The following is a 15,328-nucleotide window of genomic DNA, read 5'->3' on the forward strand; positions in this document are numbered from 1 at the left end:
CTTTTATATGTAAGTGCAGTCTTTCATAACTTTTATCAGATTCTCAAAGGTGATAGTTCCCCAAAGTATGGTCCCTGGACCAGCAGCGTAAGCAGCACCTGGGGACTTGTTGGAAATGCAGACTCTTCAGCCAAGCTGTCTTTATGTTTACGAGACTTTCAAGTGATTCTGATGCACATAAAGTGAGAATCACTGCTGAAAGACAACATACAAACTTATATCAAGATGTGAGTGTGGTAACCAGAAGTGGCTGTCAGCTCATAATTAGAAAGCAAAACACTGTTCAGCAGAGGTTTTAGACCCAAATCAGGCTAAGATGTACTAATAATATGGTAAGTTAGGTGAATATAGAGAAGTTATTAAGGATCCGAGCATTGGGAGAAGGCCTTAGTCTGGGGAAGGAAGCAGTGTTCTTAGGAGTTGGCAAAGGGACTGCTTAAGGTGGGTAGGAGAGCACAGGTGTACATGGAAGAGAAGAAACAGCTTCCTACAAAAAAAGGGCATGGGACACAGGGCCTTTTGTACATGGTAGACCTAGTAAATATTTACTGAATGGATGTAGGCAGTAGGGTAGAGTTGCTTTCTGCCTTTTTAGGTTAGCCTCCAGGAACTTTCAAAACATCATTGCTGCTGGAACTTGGATTCTGTGTGGTAGCTTAGGGATATGGCTTCTGTATTGGCGGGAGGGAGGTTTAGGTGTGCAACTCTGTTGTTCAGCTCTTAACACTGTTTAGGTGCAAAAGAATTTAGGCAACTGAGTCTTTTGAGGAGCATAGTAATATAGCCAAAGAGGACGCTAGCCTGACCTAAAGCTGGGAATGGCAGGAAAACGGAGCAGGTAGTGTTTTAAGCTGAAGACAGCCAGTGCCTGGGTATTGCATTTGGATATCTTCTGAGGTGTTTGGTAGGGATTGGGGTCTGTGTTGAGGCATGAAGATAGATGAGAGCAAGAAAGAAGTTGGATTGAGAATGCAAGTAGTGGATCCAACTCCAAGCTATTGCCTCCTGTGCTCTGGGTTTTAGAAGATGTAATAATAATAATGTTATTAAAAGATGTCACAAATCCAAGAACATTAATAGCCCTTTGGTGACTATTACTCCTAATTTATTATTTATACTGTTCCAAATGTACGTTATTAAAGGCTAAACCAGAGTGTCTGCCTACCTTGAAAACTTTCCAACCAAAGATTTTTGGCTCTTTTCCCAGCTGGCCTATTTCTTTGTTGACAATGGCTAGCCATAGAGGTATACCTAGTACTTCTAATAGGCAGGGAAGTATGCTCTAGAGCAGGGTGTGGTAGCCATTGGCATGTGAAGCAGTTTTCTATGACATTTGAACTTCTAAAACTGCCTGAAGGGGTTAGGTCATTGTTGAGCTCCCAGAACTGCAACTCTTGATGAGTCTCCAAAGATTACACATCTCCTAAAACCGTGGTATGGGATGCCCAGAAATTGAAGTTGATAATTGATAAAGAAAAGGATGTTGGCATGACTTCTTTTAACCCTTTGAGATCTTGGTACCAGCACACAGGAATTATTGTTGTCTAGATAAAACTTCCTCTGATGCCTCCTGTACTGATCAGCAAACCTATTGGTAGGAGGGTTAGTAAGATACCAGCAGCATAACGTTGATGTTGATAGACACTGACATCTGGTCCCTTCATTGGCCATTTCTGGTCCTGATGTGTGTTTTTAGGTAGCGGTAAATATTTAGGTAGGAGTTTCCTTTTGTTATAGAAGGTTGCTAACAATGTATGACCATGGAAAAGAGAAAAAGGAACACCATTCATTCCCAAACCATCTTCCTTCTGTGTGTGCCTACTCATGTTCATACTTCATCAGTGGTATCTTTCCATCTAGTCTTCCCAGTCATGCTGGGAAGATGAGGAAATCCAGATATGTCTCCCCGGCTTTCTCAGTCTTCCCCTTGACTAAAATTTAATCGACTACAGTGTTTTCACTGTTCAGTCTGGATAGCATCTTCCCAAGAATGCCAGCATCAGTTTGCCACATTAACCTTTCTGTACTGTCTAAATAGGAGCCAGGTCCAGGTTGGTTCAGGATATTCACTTGGTCCCTGCCCATATATTCATGTACCATACGTTACTATTCATTAGAGGAAACTAGAGCTCTCAAATGTGTCCTCTGGCACTGGGGTCAGTAAGTGATCATCTGACATGCTTCATTATTGTAGCTTTCTTTTTTCTTATTTCCTTTTGTTTTCCTTTTCTGCATTCGTATTCACTTTTGCCCTTTCTTCTCTTTTACTATGCCTTAATCCAAAGCTATGGCCATGGATTTCTCTCACTGATGATAATCAGTGATATTGAGATGTTGCTGATACCTATTCTAGAGAAATCTTTTTTAAAGATTTATTTATTATTTATTTATTTAATTTATTTTTGGCTGCATCAGGTCTTAGTTACAGCACATGAGATATTCACTGAGGCATGCGGGATCTTTCCTTGTGGTGCGTGGGCTCTTTGTTGCAGGGCGTGGGCTTCTCTCTAGTTGTGGCATGTGGGTTTTCTCTTCTCTAGTTGTGGCACGCAGGCTCCAGGGTGCATGTGCTCTGTAGTTTGTGGCACGCAGATTCCAGAGCGAGTGGGCTGTGAACTTTGCGGCATGTGGGCTCTAGTTGAGGCGCACGAGCTCAGTAGTTGTGGCACGCGGGCTTAGTAGTTGTGGCACGCGGGCTTAGTTGCCCGGCAGCATGTGGGATCTTAGTTCCCTGACCAGGGATTGAATCCGCATTGAACCTGCGTTATAAGGCAGATTCTGTACCACTGGACCACCAGGGAAGTCCCTAGAGAAATCTTTAGATGGCACCTTGAATGGCATTCTACTCATTCTGTGTTAATAAATTTTATGAAGTCAAAGTTTGCATTTCTGGCCTTGGTTTCTTGATAAGGTCAGTGGAGGCATAGCCTAGATATATTAGATAATTTCATTTGCAGATAGGGAACACCACTGAAGACATTATCTACGCTTATATTTAATATATAAAATGTTATGTAAAGCAACTATACTCCAATAAAAATTAATTTTAAAAAAAGTTAGAGTTTAAAAGTCTGAATTTATCCTTCTGCTGTTATAAAGGATTTATGCCCAAAGCAGTATAGAAAAGGGATGGAAGCCATAACTTATGCTGTATATTATACACTGTAGTTTTATTATCTTTTAAGGGAACTCTTTTTGGATGTGTTTGAACTTAGGTCATGAAAAATTTGAAAAGGTTTGAAATACTTTAAAAAAAAATAGTGTTATTTCCCTATTTGCCAAAGATAGGAAGTTAAATGGGTAAAACATTTTAATTCTAGCTTTTGATTTATTCACATTACCATGGACAAACATGAAAAATTTATTTTCTTCAGTATCTACTGAAGAGTAGAAACTGAGTTAGTAAGCAGTTAAGTAGCTACAGGATAACAGTGGAAGAGAAAATAGAAACAAAAGGTTTGAATAACCTAACCTACAAAATTGAGAATTAGCTATATGGGTTAATTCTGTAAGTAATTATGTAAATAGACATGGTGATATTTGAAGTAACCGCAGTAATGTTATACCATTAACTCCTGGTCAAGTCTCTGTTGTCCATGTCCCTGTAACCTCCTGATATCCCCAATATTTAAATTTGTTATAGCCACAACTATAGTTTAAAGTGGTTTATTACGTTTAATTAAAAGTACCTACGGAAGTATTCTTATTCCTGCCTTCCAAGATCAGAGGCAGGATTATAACATAGGCCTTGAACAATAAGGACTAGGACCTGGAACTTTAACCTAAGAGAGAAAACTGTACATCTTTTTTAAAAAAGTGTAATGTTAGCATTGAAAGGGACCTGTAACATAATGTTTTATGTTTACCTCTTGCTTTATAGATAAGGCAAATAAGGCCCAGAAAGGTTGTTACTGACCTAGCTAAGGTTAGTGCCAGAGTTGGCACTAGAATCCCAGTCTCCTGGGATTCTAGGTTTCTAACCCTGGGCTCTTTCCATGACAGTAAGCCTTTGCCTCTACCTAAAGCTCTCAGCCAATCAACAGACATTGTACAGCTATACTGTGCCCAGCTCTGATATTGGTGATATGAGGGATAAAAGAGAAGGATAAGAATGTTTAAGGAGTTTATAGTCTTGTGGAGCTGATGAAACTTATTCTCAGAAATGTCTAGAAAAAAATAAAGAAGTATTCTATCTCACTGAATTGAAAATGCTGTTGATTGTGAAATATATCATTATTTTATGTATCACTAAGAAAGAAATTAAACTTTTACACAATGCTTACCCTTTAGAATTTTTATTTTATACATACTGAAAGAGCTCTTAATTAGACATAAATTTTTTATCACATATCATTTCTTACATAAAGAAAATGTGAAAGAAATTGGTTCTCGTTTCCTAAAACTTTGTGTTTATAGTCCAACTCTTTCTAATGATTTCTTTTTTTCTTTTTGAATTAGAACCCAAGTGTTCCTTTTTTTTCTTTTTTTTTAAATTTAATTTTATTTATTTGTTTTTTTGGCTGCGTCGGGTGTTAGTTGCAGCACGTGGGATCTCCATTTGAGGCATGTGGGATCTTTCATTGTGGAGCACAGGCTGCTCTTTAGTTGTGATGTGCAGGTTTTCTCTTCTCTACGTGTGGCGCGCAGGCTCCAGGGCACATGGGCTCTGTAGTTTGTGGCACCTGGGCTCTCTAGTTGAGGCATACGAGCTCAGTAGTTGTGGCGCGCGGGCTTAGCTGCCCCATGGCGGGTGGGAACCTAGTTCCCCGACCAGGGATCGAATCCGTGTCCCCTGCATTGGAAGGTGGATTCTTTACCACTGGAACACCAGGGAAGTCCTAATAATTTTTTGACTCAGTCATTGATACTGATGTCGTTCCATCCTGTTACCATCTTCTGTGCCATCAAGAACTTTGATGATACAGCATTTCTTAAAAGAATACATAAAAGAAGCAAAAATCATTGTTGCTCGATTCTTAAGCCATCTTTGCACTTATATAGGGCTATTCTTATATTCAGATTTTCTTCCACCCTGCTGACCACCCTTTCTGCAAATTTTAGTACTGGTGCTTGTGGTGCTCATTCATATGCAGACAAGCAGTGACAATATGCATGATTAAGATGCATACTGATGTTGGAGATGTTAAAATGTGCATCTTAGAATTGATGAAATACGGTATATATCCAACTGCCAAGGGTTATGATATGGTAGTATAGGGAATGGAGAAACCATCAAAATGGAGTCAATAGGGAACGCTTCAAGAGGTGATAAAGATTGAAGCTGGGTCTTAAAAGAGAAGGATCAGGAGCAGACAAGGCATTCCAGGCTGTGAGAGCTTGTAAAAAATATGGAATGTTCCCAGGTTTAGGTCCTGAATTTGTCACTATCAGAAGTTTAGATGATCTATTTTGAAATTTTGTTTTTGTTGTTGTTGTTTTCCTTTTATAATTTATTAAATTGGATTTTCTGCATGATTTATATAACCAGAACAATTAAAGTTTATTGGCAAAGGGAAATTAAAAAAGTGTCATTTTCCCCCCCAAATTTCAGAATGCCATCCAGAATCATTTAAAAAATATATGTTGCATAAATCAAATTCTTATTGATGGAGGCTCTATGTAGAATCAGTCTTGATAAGCATGCATTTGGACAAAGTAATTAACTTGGGGCCTGTGCATTTTATTCATTCCACAAGTATTTTTTGAATGCCTAGTTTGTGCAAGATAGTGTGTGCAGGGGGGCAATATAGGGATAAATATGACATGTCCCTTGTAGTTGAATTATAGAATCAGAATATTGATGAGGAGACTGAAACTCCAGCCTTTCTTTCCAGCCTTACTCCCTGTATTAGTTTGCTAAGGCTGCCAGAGCATAGTACCCTAGACTGACTATGGCAAAGTACCACATAAATCTGTTTTCTCACAATTCTGGAGGCTAGAAGTCCAAGATCAAGGTGGCAGCAAGGATTAGATTCTTCTGAGGTCTCTCTCCTTGGTTTGTAGATGGCCATCTTCTCCCTGTGTCTTTACATGGTCTTCCCTCTGTGTCTGTGTCCAAATTTCCTCTTTTTATAAAGATACCACTCAGATTAGGGTCTACCCTATTTTAACTTAATACCTGTTTAAAGGCATTATCTCTAAATACAGTCATATTCTAAGGTACTGGGGTTTATGGCTTTAACTCATGAATTTTGAGAGGACACAATTAAGCCCAAAGCACTCCCCCAAGCCCTCACATTATTTAGTGTAACCACACTGAACTCTTTAATGAATACCACACTCCTTGCATGCCTTTGTACACTTCTGCCTATGGTACTTTTCTCTGTATAATTTCTTTACTTGGGCAGTGAAGGAAACAAAGTTCATTCCCCTCTACCCACTGGTAATACCTTCTTCATTCTTATAACTTTATTACATATTAAAATTCTTTGTTCAAGTTCTTTCTCTAATGTTATGTTCAACATACATTAAATGTTTGTTGGTTAGGTGGTCAGGTTGAGGTTGGAGGAAGAGACAGGTCTTATTAATATAGGGTGTTATACAGTGAGTACTGTAAAAGTAGTGCAGATGAGGTAATTGCTGTAGAAGTCTAGAGGAAGAATCAGATTATACGTGTGACCAAAAATAATGTGATCAAAGCAATAGGCAGGAAGAAGCAAGATGTGTTTAGGCATAGTATTACTCTTTGGTTGGAATGTAGCATATTTTAAGGGATGACATGACATAAAGCTAGAAAGGTAGTATATATTTTAGTACACTGTTAATGAGGTAATAAACTACCACAAACTACTGTCTTAAAACAACACAAATTTATTGTCTTTTACAGTTCTGGATGTCAGAAGTCCAAAAGGGGTCTCACTGGACTAAAATTAGGGTATTGGCAGGATTGTGATCCTTTCTGAAGACTCTAGGGGAGAACCCATTGTCTTACCTTTTTCAGCTTCTCTTACATGCTGCCCACATTCCTTGGCTCATGGCCCCCTTCCGTTTTCAAAGCCAGCAGTGGCCAGCCAAGTCTTTCTCATGTTGCCTCACTCTGACACACTGACTCTTCTGTCTCTGAAACAATTCTGCTTTTAAGGACCCTTGTGATTATATTGGACCCACCTAGATAATCCGGCATTATCTCTCTTTTAAAGTCATCTGATTAGCATCTTTAATTCCACCTGCTACCTTAATTCTCCTTTGCCATGTATCATGTTCATAAGTTGAGGGAATTAGGACATGGACATCTTTGAGAGGCTGTCATTCTGCCAACCACAGGTAGGTTGTTGGGTCCAGGTTATGAACTTTAAATACAGCCATTGAAGATTTTTAATCAAAGGAATGACATGATCAAAACAGTATTTTGGGAAGTTTAATCTATAAGCTATATGGTATCTCGAATATAGGACTGGAAAGAAATCAGTACCCCTGAGTTCTTTTCAGCTTTGCCATTGATCCTCCCTCCCTCCCTCCTTTCCTCCTAGAACTGCGTGTATCCATAAATCCTTAATCAGAGGGAATTAGTTGTCCTGAACATTGATATAGCCACCGTTTCTGATTTTGTTCACTGTAAGGCCATTTCATCATGTTACAGAAGGAATACTAGACTAGCGGTCAGGAGACCTGAGTTATGATTCAAACTTTATCAGTAATTTGATTTGTAACCTTAGGGGTGTCCTTTAGTCTCTCTGTGATGCAATTTTCCATCCTTATAATAGGGATAACAATAACAGCTGATCCAACATGCCCATCTGACAGATATAAATATAACTTTATCCCAAAATAATGTAGCATATATTTATTTTTTGTTTGTAGAGAGTAACTTGTGACTTCAGAACTTTTTGTTTTTCCTTTTGTATCTTGAAGAACCTAGGATCAAACAAAAAATAAAAAGCTCAGTGATCCATGCCTAGTTGACCTTCTACTCTCTGCACCCTTTTTGTCCCCCTCTACAAATAGGAATCAGGCAATTATGTCATAGCAAGTCAGGTACTATTTTTTTTTAACATCTTTATTGGAGTATAATTGCTTTACAATGGTGTGTTAGTTTCTGCTGTATCACAAAGTGAATCAGCTATATGTATACATATATCCCCATATCCCCTCCCTCTTGCGTCTCCCTCCCACCCTCCCTATCCCACCCCTCTAGGTGGTCACAAAGCACCGAGCTGATCTCCCTGTGCTATGCGGCTGCTTCCCACTAGCTAGCTATTTTACATTTGGTAGTGTATATATGTCCATGCTACTCTCTCACTTCGTCTCAGCTTACCCTTCCCCCTCCCCATGTCCTCAAGTCCATTCCCTATGTCTGCATCTTTATTCCTCTCCTGCCCCTAGGTTCATGAGAACCATTTGTTTTTTGGTTTTTTTTTTTAGATTCCATATGTATGTGTTAGCATACGGTATTTGTTTTTCTCTTTCTGATTTACTTCACTCTGTATGACAGTCTCTAGGTCCATCCACCTCAGTACAAATAACTCAATTTTGTTTCTTTTTATGGCTGAGTAATATTCCATTGTATATATGTGCCACATCTTCTCTATCCATTCATCTGTCAATGGACACTTAGGTTGCTTCCATGTCCTGGCTATTGTAAATAGTGCTGCAATGAATGTTGTGGTACACGTATCTTTTTGAATTATGGTTTTCTCAGGGTATATATGCCCAGTAGTGGGATTGCTGGGTCATATGGTAGTTCTATTTTTAGTTTTTTAAAAGGAACCTCCATACTGTTCTCCATAGTGGCTGTATCAATTTACATTCCTACCAACAGTGCAGGAGGGTTCCCTTTTCTCCACACCCTCTCCAGTATTTATGGTTTGTAGATTTTTTGACGCTGGCCATTCTCACCGGTGTGAGGTGATACCTCATTGTGGTTTTGATGTGCATTTCTCTAATTCCTCCTGTGTGTGTTTGGAGAAATGTCTATTTAGGTCTTCCGCCCATTATTTGATTGGGTTGTTTGTTTTTTTGATATTGAGCTGCATGAGCTGCTTGTATATTTTGGAGATTAATCCTTTGTCAGTTGCTTTGTTTGCAAATATTTTCTCCCATTCTTTTTTTTTTTGATAAATTTATTTATTTTATTTTATTTATTGCTGTGTTGGGTCTTCGTTGCTGCACGTGGGCTTTCTCTAGTTGCGGCGAGCAGGGGCTACTCTTCGTTGTGGTGTGCAGGCTTCTCATTGTGGTGGCTTCTCTTGTTGAGAGCACTGGCTCTAGGTGCGCGGGCTTCAGTAGTTGTGCTGCAGGGGCTTAGTTGCTCCGCAGCATGTGGGATCTTCCCAGACCAAGGCTCGAACCCGTGCCCCCTGCATTGGCAGGTGGATTCTTAACCACTGCACCACCAGGGAAGCCCCTTTTCTCCCATTTTGAGGGTTGTCTTTTCATCTTGTTTATGGTTTCCTTTGCTATGCAAAAGCTTTTAAGTTTCATTAGGTCCCATTTGTTTATTTTTGTTTTTATTTCCCTTTCTCTAGGAGGTGGGTCAAAAAAGATCTTGCTGTGATTTATGTCATAGAGTCTTCTATGTTTTCCTCTAAGAGTTTTATAGTGTCTGGCCTTACGTTTAGGTCTTTAATCCATTTTGAGTTTATTTTTGTGTATGTTTTTAGGTAGTGTTCTAATTTCATTCTTTTACGTGTAGCTGTCCAGTTTTCCCAGCACCACTTATTGAAGAGACTCTCTTTTCTCCATTGTATATTCTTGCCTCCTTTATCAAAGGTAAGGTGACCGTATGAGTCTGGGTTTATCTCTGGGCTTTCTGTCCTGTTCCATTGATCTGTATTTCTGGTTTTGTGCCAGTACCATACTGTCTTGATTACTGTAGCTTTGTAGTATAGTCTGAAGTCAGGGAGCCTGATTCCTCCAGCTCTGTTTTTCTTTCTCAAGATTGCTTTGGCTATTCGGGGTCTTTTGTGTTTCCATACAAATTGTGAAATTTTTTGTTCTAGTTCTGTGAAAAATGCCATTGGTAGTTTGATAGGGATTGCATTGAATCTGTAGATTGCTTTGGGTAGTATAGTCATTTTCACAATGTTGATTCTTCCAATCCAAGAACATGGTATATCTCTCCATCTGTTGGTATCATCTTTAATTTCTTTCATCAGTGTCTTATAGTTTTCTGCATACAGGTCTTTTGTCTCCTTAGGTAGGTTTATTCCTAGGTATTTTATTCTTTTTGTTGCAATGGTAAATGGGAGTGTTTCAGATTTTTCATCTATTCCTATTCATTAGTGTATAGGAATGCAAGAGATTTCTCTGCATTAATTTTGTATCCTGCTACTTTACCAAATTCATTGATTAGCTCTAGTAGTTTTCTGGTAGCATCTTTAGGATTCTCTATGTATAGTATCTTGTCATCTGAAAACAGTGACAGTTTTACTTCTTCTTTTCCGATTTGGATTCCTTTTATTTCTCTTTCTTCTCTGATTGCCGTGGCTAGGACTTCCAGAACTATGTTGAATAATAGTGGTGAGAGTGGGCAACCTTGCCTTGTTCCCAATCTTACTGGAAATGGTTTCAGTTTTTCTCCATTGAGAACGATGTTGGCTTTGGGTTTGTCATATGTGGCCTTTATTATGTTGAGGTAAGTTCCCTCTGTGCCTACTTTCTGGAGGGTTTTTATCATAAATGGGTGTTGAATTTTTTTGAAAGCTTTTTCTGCATCTATTGAGATGATCATATGGTTTTTCTCCTTCAATTTGTTAATATGATGTATCACATTGATTGATTTGCATATATTGAAGAATCCTTGCACTCCTGGGATGAACCCCACTTGATTGTGGTGTATGATCCTTTTACTGTGTTGTTGGACTCTGTTTGCTAGTATTTTGTTGAGGATTTTTTGCATCTATGTTCATCAGTGATATTGGCCTGTAGTTTTCTTTTTTTGTGACATCTTTGTCTGCTTTTGGTATCAGGGTGGTGGTGGCCCTGCAGAATGAGTTTGGGAGTGTTCCTCCCTCTGCTATATTTTGGAAGAGCTTGAGAAGGATAGGTGTTAGCTCTTCTCTAAATGTTTGATAGAATTTGCCTGTGAAGCCATCTGGTCCCGGGCTTTTGTTTGTTGGAAGATGTTTAATCACAGTTTCAATTTCAGTGCTTGTGATTGATCTGTTCATATTTTCTGTTTCTTCCTGGTTCAGTCTCGGAAGTTGTGCATTTCTAAGAATTTGTCCATTTCTTCCAGGTTGTCCATTTTATTGGCATATAGTTGCTTGTAGTAGTCTCTCATGACCCTTTGTATTTCTGCAGTGTCAGTTGTGACTTCTCCTTTTTCATTCTAATTCTCTTAATTTGAGTCTTCTCCCTTTTTTTTCTTGATGAGTCTGGCTAATGGTTTATCAGTTTTGTTTATCTTCTCAAAGAACCAGCTTTTAGTTTTATTGATCTTTGCTATCGTTTCCTTCATTTCTTTTTCATTTATTTCTGATCTGATCTTTATGATTTCTTTCCTTCTGCTAACTTTGGGGGTTTTTTTGTTCTTCTTTCTCTAATTGTTTTAGGTGTAAGTTTAGGTTGTTCATTTGAGATTTTTCTTCTTTCTTGAGGTAGGATCGTATTGCTGTAAATTTCCCTCTTAGAACTGCTTTTGCTGCATCCCATAGGTTTTGGGTCATCGTGTTTTCATTGTCATTTGTTTCTAGGTATTTTTTGGTTTCCTCTTTGATTTCTTCAGTGATCTCTTGGTTATTTAGTAGCGTATTGTTTAGCCTCCATGTGTTTGTATTTTTTATAGTTTTTTTTCTGTAATTGATATCTAGTCTTATAGCATTGTGGTCCGAAAAGATACTTGATACAATTTCAATTTTCTTAAATTTACCAAGGCTTGATTTGTGACCCAAGATATGATCTGTCCTGAAGAATGTTCCATGAGCACTTGAGAAGAAAGTGTATTCTGTTGTTTTTGGATGGAATGTCCTATAAATATCAATTAAGTCCATCTTGTTTAATGTGTCATTTAAAGCTTGTGTTTCCTTTTTTATTTTCATTTTGGATGATCTGTCCATTGGTGAAAGTGGGGTGTTAAAGTCCCCTACTATGATTGTGTTACTGTCGATTTCCCCTTTTATGGCTGTTAGCATTTGCCTTATGTATTGAGGTGCTCCTATGTTGGGTGCATAAATATTTACAATTGTTATATCTTCTTCTTGGATTGATCCCTTGATCATTAGGTAGTGTCCTTCTTTGTCTCCTGTAATAGTCTTTATTTTAAAGTCTATTTTGTCTGATATGAGAATTGCTACTCAACTTTCTTTTGATTTCCATTTGCATGGAATATCTTTTTCCATCCCCTCACTTTCAGTCTGTATGTGTTCCTAACTCTGAATAAGTACTATTTTTTAGACTTGTTTTCAAAAGCAGATTACTAGGCTTATAAGAGTCTTAAAACCCTCACTTTGGGAAGATAATTTAATTTAGTTGAATGGTTTTGTGGAAGCTGGTTCTACATATGAAGGAATACTCAGATTTCACTTATGTTTTATAAACAGCAAGACAGGCCACTGGTAAAAATCATAAAATATTTGTGATTCATAACTGAAAATTATTTGCTGAGTTGTTTGCAAACTTTCCTTTCCCGTGGACTGTAATAGATTAGAATGAATCAAATTGTAAACCTTTCCCCTCTATTGTTGCTCTATCAAACATTTATTAGCCATATGAAAGAAAAATATATGAAGGTTGGTCATAAAATATGAAGGTTTCACATTGACAGTTGTGACAAGTATTGTCTCAATACATGTGACTCTTAACAGTAAATGTTTCAGTTGTCTACAGTAAAAATATGATGCAAACTACAAATGTGAGCCAGGTGTATAATTTAAAATTTCTATGAGCCACATTTAAAAAAGTAAAAATAAACAGGTAAAGTCAAGAACGTATTTTTAATATATCCAAAATATCATTTCAACATGTAATCAATATAAGAAATTATTAGTGAGATCTTTTATTTTTTGTATTAAGTCTTTGAAATTCGATGTGTATTTTATACATAAAACACATCTCAATTCAGACTAGCCATGTTTCTAGTACTCAGTAGCCACATGTGGCTGGCAGCTGCTGTGTTGGACAATACAGGTCTACTGCAAAAAAGTCATTGCATCAAATCTTAGGGCCTTTCCTGAAATACATCTGTATTACTGTGTCTAACCCCTGTCTGATAGTGGTTTCTACCCTGCCCGCCCCCACTCCCCTCTCACAATCATGCTCTGATCCTCACTTTATACCATATTGTCTTCTCTTAGACATTTCCCCCTTCTGTGCCACATATTCCTTTCTCCTTTACCCTGTCAAGGCCCCCTTGAATGTTTTGTTGAAATTCTCAGGAGAAAACACCATTAATAGTATGGCCTGCTACCTATCAGCCTACCTCCCCCAAAAATGTGTTGCCAGTAGACATGTAAGCTGATTCTAACAATATCAGTACCATGGGAGTATGAAACAAAGTTCTTCTCCTCTTAAGAAAAGTTAGGAGTCCCTGATAATAGTGGAGTCTTGAGTGTTATAGGAAAAACTAGTCAGGAGTATGTTACTTGTAGGCTTTATATCTATTTTCCCATGAAATGTAGAGTAGGAATTGTGTGTTTTGCTATTATTTACACTTTGCGTTTAATCAGTGCCAGAAGCTGAAATGCTTAATAGTTACCTCAAAAATGGGATGTAAGTATACAAGTTCAAATTTGCTGACCAGATTAGAGCAAAGGGCCATAATCAAATTTCCTTGCCAGACTATCCTGCCTCTCTTTTTTCTTCCTCATTATAATCAGTTCTTATAGTTCCAAGGTATTTGTAGTTAGGCATTGTTTACCTCTCACAATGCATAATTTAGCCCCAATTTATAAATGCATGGACATGCAGTGGTTTGTTTGGTTTGGTTTTTGCAAAGTAACTCAAAAAGTCCATGCCAGAAATTCAAAAATGAAATGAAGAAAATAGTTCCAGTGACAGTAGCATAAAAAAGTTAGAAATAAATTTAACAAAAGAAGTATAAAACTTGTACTCTGAAAACTACAAAACATTTTTGGAAGAAATTAAAGAAGACCTAAATAAACATCCCATGTTTATCTTCTTTAATATTGTTAAGATACTACCCAAAGTGATTAACACATCCAGCTCAATCCCAGCTGTCCTGTTTTTTTTGCAGAAATTGACAAAATGATCCTCTAATTCATATGGAAATGCAAGGGACTCAGAATAGCCAAAATGATTTTGAAAAAGAAGAACATAATAGGAAGACTCAAACTTCCTGATTTCAAAACTTATAAAACAACAGTAATCAAGAAAGTGTGGCACTGGCATAAGGATGGACTTGCAAGTAATTGCAGATTACCCTCCTTTCTGGGGCTCTGAATTATTCTAAACCGATACACCAGTCCACTCTAGGCTTTTAAGAATTTGTTAAACATTTAGCTGATATCTTCTTGCCCACTCATGTGGTGGCCACTTCTTCCCATGATCTGCCAGAGGCAAAACAGTTTATATATTCTGTTTCTCTTTGGAGGGACATGTCATCCTGTGGATTTCAATTTCCTTGTGTACTCTGTGTTGCATACTCAGCTGTATGGTAAACTCAAGAAAAGTTATGATTTTATAGGTCAGTTGGTCTTTTCTCATTGTTACGGTGTGAGGAATATTCTCTTCCTGATTTCTACATCCTAAGCAGGGTGGAAATAACATGGTGCTTGACCTATAATAGATTTAACACCTAGTTAAAATATAATTAAATTGGGTTGAAATTGAATTCTTACTTAGGTGCCACGTAGTGTGCTAGCACTTACTGCATCATCTCATTTAATCTGCACACCTATCTATAAAGTGTTGGTACTGTTATTATTCCCATTTTTTAAGATGTAAAACTGAAGCTTAGTGGAGAAAAGGAACTAGAGACCCAGCAATAAATAAACATTTTTGTCGATTTTACCTAAATCGCCTTCCTCCCTCACTCCCTCCCAAATAAAATTCTTAAATCCATTTTCACTTCTCCAAGGAAAGGAGATACATCCTTGACATTGCAAATTCTCATTTTCTCATTTGATGGGAAAAGAGGCACAGTATGAAAGAGAGAAAGTTTGAAGGTCTCTAGTTGGACTTTTGATTAACAGAGAGAACACACTTTAGAGTCTGAAGGCTCTGGGTGGTCAGTACTAGGCTCTAGGTGAATGACAAAATGACTGTCATGGCTTTGCTGCCACTTTCCATTTTTCCTTTTCCATTCTCCTGCATCTCGTATGACATAGTTATTAGCCTTCAGTTTTTTCTTAGAATAGTAGAATTTTAAGTATTCTTCATTACTATTAATTCCTGTATTAACCTGCTGTGTGGAAATTCCTTTAGGTAGCTC

At 37.8% G+C, this 15,328-nt stretch overlaps 1 protein-coding gene across 4 annotated transcripts in view; it reads left to right on the plus strand.

Annotated features, from left to right (window-relative positions):
* The window catches only part of R3HCC1L (R3H domain and coiled-coil containing 1 like), a 91,812-nt gene that overhangs the window by 59,270 nt on the left and 17,214 nt on the right, over nucleotides 1–15,328 (plus strand). The gene's annotated exons all lie outside the window — the stretch shown is intronic.

Source organism: Balaenoptera borealis, assembly GCF_965194805.1.
Source record: "Balaenoptera borealis genome assembly, chromosome: 10".
Lineage (NCBI taxonomy): Eukaryota > Metazoa > Chordata > Mammalia > Artiodactyla > Balaenopteridae > Balaenoptera > Balaenoptera borealis.